Source organism: Schistocerca nitens, chromosome 7 (assembly GCF_023898315.1).
Source record: "Schistocerca nitens isolate TAMUIC-IGC-003100 chromosome 7, iqSchNite1.1, whole genome shotgun sequence".
In the NCBI taxonomy this organism is placed as follows: Eukaryota; Metazoa; Arthropoda; class Insecta; order Orthoptera; family Acrididae; genus Schistocerca; species Schistocerca nitens.
The window spans coordinates 572,489,641-572,498,761 of NC_064620.1; the positions used below are offsets into that span (position 1 = coordinate 572,489,641).

General features: G+C 42.3%; 1 pseudogene; it reads left to right on the forward strand.

The window, feature by feature from the left end:
- The first annotated feature begins 5,514 nt into the window (after positions 1-5,514).
- Positions 5,515-5,632, forward strand: LOC126196064 (5S ribosomal RNA; annotated as a pseudogene).
- Positions 5,633-9,121: the final 3,489 nt, after the last annotated feature.

Here is a 9,121-nt window from a genome sequence, read left to right on the forward strand (position 1 = left end):
GTAAGACAATAATTACAGTAAAGATAATAGTTAGGAACGAAGCTTCCCTCGACAGGAGCTCGGATGTTTCCAACGAGAATATCGCCGTCACATACACTTTGGTACTGGAGGCCCGGCCCACCAGTAAACAGAAGGCAGAAGAAATCCCACAATAGCTAACTTGAAACAGCTTAGTATTAGCAGTGAAAATAACTGTGCTTTCTACAGGGTGTTTCCGTTAGAGCGTGCAAACGAGTAACACGACATAGAGAACGCTCCCCTGAACAATCTGAGGTGGGGAACCTGGGGTCAGAGAAGCCAGCTTAAGGAGGTATGGGTTGTAAACTTGTCTACCGCTTTGTCTAGTCTTATTGTTTTTCAGCTTATTTACAACTAACATGTGTACAAGTTCACACGTACTGTGCGTTTTATTTACACTTACATTCTTCATTTCCTGGACGAGCCTGATTATTGGGAAGCCATGATGCAGGTTTTGTTTGCTTTACTTGTCCATAAGGTGGCTGTGTTGTATCGTATTTACATGGTCCCACGACAGAACGTCCGATGAACCAACGACGGACCCATTCATTACTCACAAGGGGAGGCCACGACGTTTGGAACGCGGATTTACTGCAAACTTCGTACAATCGAAGTACTCCATGAGGACAACTAAATGTGTAAGCAGTAGCGCGTAGTTCTCATGCGTTATTCAGAAAATCGCAAGATAATTTCGGTCGTCGAATATATATCTGTGCGTGGCCATTTAACCATGAAGCGGCTGCAGGCGAATAGTGCTGGTACGGTAGCTCAGCGTGTTCGGTCAGAACGTTAGCTACCTTTCATAATAAAAACACTGAGCGAAAGGATCATCGAACAAACTGAACGAGTGTCATCGGACGTCCGCCCTGAACAAATTCAACGAACAATATAGAACAACTTTTGTGTGTGTGTGTGTGTGTTTGGCGCTCAAGCCGATGGATCGAGTTCCGTTCGTCGGTTTTCTTTTTTCAACACAGTCATTTTCTTTATTATTTATATTACACATGACATAATGGGGATGAAATTTTATTAAATTTACAATGTTATTTGGCAGTCTGCTAATTTTTATTAACACAAATAATGTAATATTCATAACTATCGACTCGTAAACGTCCAAATGCATAAAGTGATACTGAAAATGTATGCTTGTCCGTGATTTGAGAAATCCCTTATACCTGTAAGGAGCCCGAAACCACTTGTTACCTCCAAGTTTTGACCGGCACAGACGGCTTTCGAAAGATGTACAATTAATTGTCGCTTTCGACATTACGAGTACAAGTTGAAGGATGGTATTTTTCGCAAAAACATGGAAAACATGAAGTTAAACGGCACCAGCTCCATTGAATAAATGCTGTTTCCGCATACGCAAGGTCTTTTGACGTTTTCTGTGGAAAAACAAACCTTGTTAACATTTTCAAAAACCTCTCTTTCCGACGATAGTTTGGAAGCAAACCATGCATAACGCAGTATTTCCTTAAAAATCGGTGCTGATAATTGGTTATGCTGTATCGAGTGTATTTTAATAGCGTCTTCCGAGAAGCAATTTTTCGTTCTCTTTCGATTAAATACGAACAGTTTTGAAGACACGGACAAGTACACATTTTCAGTATCACTTTATGCGTGTGGTCGTTTACTAGTCGATAGTTATGAATATTATATTATTTGTGATAATAAAAATTGGTAGACTGCCAAATAACATTGTAAATTTAATAAAAGTTCATCCGATTACACTTATTTTCCCCATTATATCAATTGTAATATAAATAGTAAAGAAAATGACTGTGTTGAAAATAAAAAAAAAACTGACGAACGGAACTCGATCGAGCGATCCAGCGGCTTGAAAGCCAACCACTTTTTTAAAAAAAAAAATACATTTTGTCGTATATTGTTCACTGAATTTGTTGAGGGCGGACGTCCGATGAAACCCGTTCACATTGTTCGTTCATCCGTTCGCTCAGTTCTTTTATTAGAAAGGGAAGCTAACGCTCTGAGCGAACACGCATTTTTTTTAATCTCATTTCGATCTGTATTGTTCGTTGACATTGTTCGTGGCGGACGTCCGATGACACTCGTTCAGGTTGTTCGTTGATCCGTTCACTCAGTTTTTTCTATTACAGAGGGTAGCTAAACCCTGTGACCGAAGACGCTGAGCTACCGTGCTGGCATCTGAGCTAGCGTGCCGTCACCACTCAGTTCCAGTGGCGTCATGGTTAAAATGGCCACGCACAGATATAAATTCGACGACCGAAATTATCTTGTGATTTTCTCAATAACGCTTGATAAGTACGCGCTACTGCTTACACATTTTGTTGTCCTCATGGAGTACTACGAGTGTACGAAGTTGACAGTAAATCCGCGTTCCAAATGTCGTCGCCTCCCCTTGTCAGTGCTATTCAGAGACGTGCAGTACAATACGAATGAGCAGAGCGGGTATACTTTCGCAGAACTCACTGACAAACACCTTGTGTATGGGGAAGTACGCTGCAGTGCTCACGCTCCTGAAAGGCTGTACAGGGTACGTTTTCCTAACATCATCCGTCACGACGAGTGCATATTTCTCTCGATCGACAAATGCAAGAGACTGGTTCATTGGAAAGAAGAAACGTGGAACGTGGCTACACGAGGGCCACTCGCACACCCATTTTTGAAGAGGAGATGCTGGAACTTGCTGCAGCGGACCACACTACAAGTACTCGTATTGCACGTGAAATGGGCGCTGCACATACTGGCGTGTGGCGAGTACTCTACGAACAACAATTACACCCATATCACTCACAACGAGTCCATGCAATGCTTGTGACCTTGCCCCAAGAATCACATTGTACCAGTGGGGTTGTTCTAGCAGTGAATTGATCGACCAGGTTTCCTCCAAATCGTGCTGTTTACTGACGGGGCCTAATTTTATCGTGATTGTATTTCGTACAGCACGAATAGGCATGTGTGAGATGAGGAAAACCCTGACACAGCAGTAGTACGTTTTGCTGCGAATATCTAGGCCGGCATTGTAGGCGACAATCCCATTGGGCCATTATCTTCTACCTGGCCGTCTGAATGGCCACTTGACCTTGAGGTTCGTGCGAAGAGTTCTGAGGAGTTGGAGATCGTACCCTTGGCTGTTCGTGAGAGGATGTGGATACGACATGACGGTGCACCGCCTCACTTCAGTGTGAATGTCTGCAACCATCTCAGTGCTGTATTTCCTGGTCGCTGGATTGGAAGGGTAGGTCCTATTCCACGGCCTGCGGGGTCATCTGACCTCAATCCCCTTGATTATTTCATATGGGAATATGTAAAGTTACTTGTGGAGGATACCCCAGTGGATATGAGATAGAATTAGTTGCTGGAATTGTAACAGCCTGTGATGCTATTCGAAACAGGCCAGGGATATTTATTAGGGTGCGTCAGAATCTTGTTCGCCGATGTCATGCTTGCATTGAGGTTGAAGGCCGTCAGTTTCAGCAAATTTTGTAAGATACAGTACAAATGGTAGGTTCATTGATCGGTGACGGTATTTGTAGTTAACTGTAACTAATGTAAGTAAAAAAGTAGTAATATGATTTTATTCCTATTACCTCCTTAGCCGGCCGGGGTGGCCGAGTGGTTCTAGGCGCTACGGTCGCAGGTTAGAATCCTGCCTCGGGCATGGATGTGTGTGATGACCTTAGGTTAGTTAGGTTTAAGTAGTTCTAAGTTCTCGGGGACTTATGACCTCAGAAATTAAGTCCCATAGTGCTCACAGCCATTTGAACGATTATTACCTCCTTAAGCTCGCTTCTCCGACCCAAGGTACCCTACCTCAAATTGCTCAGTGGAGAATCCTCTATGTTCTGTTAAATTTTTGCACGGTCTTACGGAAACATTCTTGCGTTCTTCGTGTAGGAAGAGATGTATTATGAATTTATCCCTTATACTAGTCAGGTTGTGCCATTTAGCTGATTTCTCTGTCCAACTCGAAGCGCTATATCCTCATTAGTTACTCCATCTGCTGCTGTAATCTTCAGCAGTCATCTACAGCACCACATTTCAAAAACTTCTAAGCCCTCCTTGACTGAACTGTTTGTCGTCTCTGTCCCACTCTCTTACAAGCCCACGCTCCCGATAAATAAGTTCGGTAAAAAATTCCTAAAATTTAAATTTTTGATCGATGCTAAAAAGATCTCTTTAAGAAATACATTTCTGCATTATACAGCGTGCTACAAAAATAGTTTTACAGATTCTGCACTCAGGTTCCTTACACTAAAACAGGAACAAAGTTCATACAAACATATGTTCAAATGTTCAACTGTGTGTGAAATCTTATGGGACTTAACTGCTAAGGTCATCAGTCCCTAAGCTTACACACTACTTAACCTAAACTGTCCCAAGGACAAACACACACACCCATGCCCGAGGGGGGACTCGAACCGCAGCCGGGACCAGCCGCGCAGTCCATGATTGCAGCACCTGAGGCCTCTCGGCTAATCCCGCGCGGCGAACATATGTCCAAAAATCATTCGTTTTAGAGTTGTTAATAGAAGTTTACGTTCAGCAGCTTTCCAGGTAGAGCCCAGAAACTTCAGTGCACTCATTCGAAGATGGAGATAGGTATCATTTTAGTATTAATCGATTGTAGAATGATGTCATATCTTTGCTCTCGAGCTGTTACATGTGAGCGAGCAGCGATGTTGTAAGCAGTATCGTAGGGTTAGGTTATTATATTTGGTGTGCGCGTAGGAGCAGTGTCAGATAGTGGTTAGCTGTGGTAAATTGAGGAAGCAGTTGTAATGTTACGTTTCAAATATAAAGTCTCAATTTATCGATGTGTTTAATCAAGATGATTACGTAATGGCAACTGATCTGAGAAGGAGGAAGTGGAATCTTTTATTTAGGTGAAGAGGAATTCTAAGGTAATTTTTTTGAAGTCACTTTTACTATTGCAGCTCAATTGTTCACCTAACTTGCTCTTAAAATTTATAATTGATCATGGTTTTTTCGAAAGCAAAACAGGAACCAAGTGTGTTCCGAAAATACTTCGATTTGCAACTAACAGAGAACTCATTGCACCTCACGAGTGTCTTTGTGTAGATATAGTAATTTGCAGTTTTAGCATAGCGGCGCGCAAGACAGAGTAGTATTGCAACGCGTTATCCAGATTGGCGGAGAATAAAGGTAAGGACTAAATATTTTGATTTTTTTTATTCAGTCAGGGCCAACTTGTGCGATTGAGAGGAAGTTAGATTTTTCTGTGTTGTGTATCAGTTTTAGTTCTGGGATCTGGGATCAGTTTTGCAAAACTAATTATCGTAGGTTTTAGGTCAAAGTTCATTATTCAGGCAGTTTATACTGTTCAAAATTCTTGCAGTCAGATTATTCATTTTACCAGTATCAAAGGCTTGCCTTCTCATTACCACAGTTCAATTTTCTATTATGATTCATTATTGATTCTGCGCAGCCCTTATTATTCAAAACAGAGTAAGTCAGTCATATTTTTATTATTTAAAGGGAACTTTCAATGTCTTCAACGGTCTTGCCGCAGTGGATACACCGGTTCCCGTCAGATCACCGACGTTAAGCGCTGCCGGGCGTGGCCGGCACTTGGATGGGTGACCATACGGGCTGCCATGCGCTGTTGCCATTTTTCGGGGTGCACTCAGTCTCGTGGTGCCAATTGAGGAGCTACTCGACCGAATAGTAGTGGCTCCGGTCACAGAAAATCATCATAACGACCGGGGAATGTGTGCTGACCACACGCCCCTCCTATCCGCATCCTCAGCTGAGGATGACACGGCGGTCGGATGGTCCCGATGGACCACTAGTGGCCTGAGACGGAGTGTTTCAATGTCTTTGGCTCGCTGTATCCATTTTATCTCGGACGGTGGTATTATGGCAACACGTTTGAAATCATGTTGTAAGTAGGCTGTTTAGGTTTTTTTATTGGTAACGCCACCTCAGTATGAAAATCACTGGCTGTGCCGTGTGCAGTCTGTGGCTGCTTTGCATTGTTGTAATACTCGCCATTGTAGTGTTAGGCAGCTGGCTGCGAACAGCGTGTAGCGTTGCGCAGTTGGAGGTGAGCCGCCAGCAGTGGTGGATGTGGGGAGAGAGATGGCGGAGTTTTGTAATTTGTCATGAACTGCTATATATATATGATGATATCAAGGTAAATACATTCTTTGTTCTCTATTAATATCTTTCATTTGCTAACTATCCCTATCAGTAGTTAGTGCCTTCCATAGTTTGAATCTTTTATTTAGCTGGCAGTAGTGGCGCTCGCTGTATTGCAGTAGCTTGAGCAGCGAAGATTTTTGTGAGGTAAGTGATTTGTGAAAGGTATAGTTTAATGTTAGTCAGGGCCATTCTTTTGTAGGGAATTTTGAAAGTCAGATTGCATTGCGCTATAAATATTGTGCGTCAGTTTAAGTACAGTCGTATGTAAAATTGTTCAAAAGGGGACGTTATGTGCTGCTTTACGCCAATTCGTTTGCAACATTTGGTCTGTTTCTGTATCCAGATAAGAGACTAAAATAAAACAGCAAATAATCAATAAATGTTGCACTGACATAAAGCACGTCTTACATGTGCTGTCTACCGGCAGTTTAGTCATAAAACTCTCCAAGGCTTACAAGGAGATGTGGACCCGCAAATACGGGGATTCGACAGAAATATGGGAACACCGCGAGAAATGCACGCTTGAAGATACGAGTAAATGCAGATGCTAACCAAGCCTGCGGGTTGCGCTGTTGTACTTGACCGCGAAAGCCACTCGTGCATTGCCCTCAGTACGTCGCAAGTGTCAGTTGTGATCAGAACTGTATTCTGTGTAGTTCTGAGTGCATTATGTCGCAGCTAAGTGAATTCAAACATGCGCGGATTGTTGGTGTTCGTACAGTGGGTGCTTCCGTAACCGCGGGACGATGTGGCCTAGCGGTTCTAGGCGCTACAGTCTGGAACCGCGCTACTGCTACGGTCGCAGGTTCGAATCCTGCCTCGTACATGGATGTGTGTGATGTCCTTAGGTTAGTTAGGTTTAGGTAGTTCTTAGTTCTAGTAAGGGACTGATGACCTCAGAAGTTAAGTCCCATAGTGCTCAGAGCCTTTTGAACCATTTTGAGCTTCTGTAGCCGAGGGAGCCGCAGTGTTCGATGTTTCAAGAAGCACCGTATCGAAGATTTATAACGCTTACAGGGAAAGCGGAAAAACATCAACCGCTAACAAGAAACACTACCAGGTATAAACAAACGATATTGATGAAACCCCGCAGGTGTGTAGATGGGGCAGAACAGTGCAGCGAGTAGATGAGACCTTCTCGGGCTTCCATCCGGGTAGCTGCGTCGAAAATCCGCGACGTTTCGATGAGTGTCATTCTCATCATCTTCGCGGATTTTTGACGCAGCTACCCGGATGGAGGCCCGACAAGATTTCATCAGCAGTATACACCGGGAAAGCCTACATTCACAAGTGCAGCAAGTATTTTTTTTGTTTCTGCCCACTTTCGCTTTTAAGGGATAAGACACACCCCGAAAGCTAATTTGGTTCAAATGGCTTTGAGCACTATGGGACGTAACATCTGAGGTCATCAGTCCCCTAGAACTTAGAACTACTTAAACCTAACTAACCTAAGGGCATCACACACATCCATGCCTGGGCAAGATTCGAACTTGCGACCGTAGCAGTCCCGCGGTTTCAGACTGAAGTGCCTAGAACCGCTCGGCCACAACAGGTAATTTGGTATTTCAGATTTAGATGGAATGTCTTCGAAATGGTGAAATATAAGAAATGTTTTTCACTTAGAAGCTGATTTGTAATTAATGTTCTTAAAAAGGGTGTAATTACCTTTTGTAATAATTCGAAATTTTGCAAAATACCGCACAAGCATTAAGCAATTTTGAAAAACGAAACCTTTTTTTTCAGCATGATTGAAAACAGACGCCTTCAAGCCACAATCATTCCAATCTAATTAAGTTGGTTTCTGGAATACGTTTTATGAAAATAAGCTCTACACAATGTGCTATCGGAGTATTTTAAACAAGACTAATTAAAATATCTAAACATGCATTACGGTTCTAATTACCTACTTTACGTATATTTGTTTTATGTTTTAGACTCTTATTTTACGTTTTACATTCACGGCTTTTTCTTATTTTTAGCTTGCCGCTTCACATACGTGTATTTTGTTAACTAAAAATACTAAGTAACTCATTCTTATGATAATTTGTAAGGAGATGCTTAAGGGTCGAAAAAAATGGATTTTCGGTTTTCGTCATATTTCGATAGATTAAGGTTTTATTTAAGTACTCTGAAAAGGATTTTGCTGAAAAAAATTTTTTTCGAGCATTTAAACAGCATTTTCCTACCATGGGTGTTTATGTACCACGCTCACTTTCCTGTCACCCACTTTTCTGCATATATTTCAGATTTTTATATCCCCTACATTGCACGTTAGGGATTCTTTTTTTACTCCCGAGGGTGTTGCCTATCCTAGGAGTGCAACGGTCGGTATTCTTTTGTTTCTGTTGTTTGTAAACAACACGCTTTCGATCATGGACTGTGTGGCTGGTCCCAGCGGAGGTTCGAGTCCTCCCTGGGGCATGGGTGTGTGTGTTTGTCCTTAGGGTAATTTAGGTTAAGTAGTGTGTAAGCTTAGGGACTGATGACCTTAGCCGTTAAGTCCCATAAGATTTCACACACATCTGAACACTTTTGAACAACACGCTTACAAACACGCGGTTAATTTTGTTCAAGTGAATAGTGAAATAGAAAAATTGCAGGTATACTATGGGTAGGCAATTAGGAGAAATACAGAAAATCTGCAGGCAATGAAGAGAGATGTTTGGGCCACATTCTTCCATAAGTCCTGATGATAAGCCATTTCATGGATTGTGTCCATCAGGAGAAAATTCGTGGTGCAAATACAATAGGCCTCAGGCAACTGGAGAATCTTATTCTCACCAGCATTCTCTTCCTGCTGCTGTTATTACAGCAATTAAACCTATTTTCAGAGAATTGGCTCATCCTGACCTTCTAAGGAAATGTCTGCATGGGCAGACACAGAACCCAAATGAATGTTTCAACAGCATAATTTGGAACCGCCTTCCTAAAACTGTGTTTGTAGGCATGCATACAA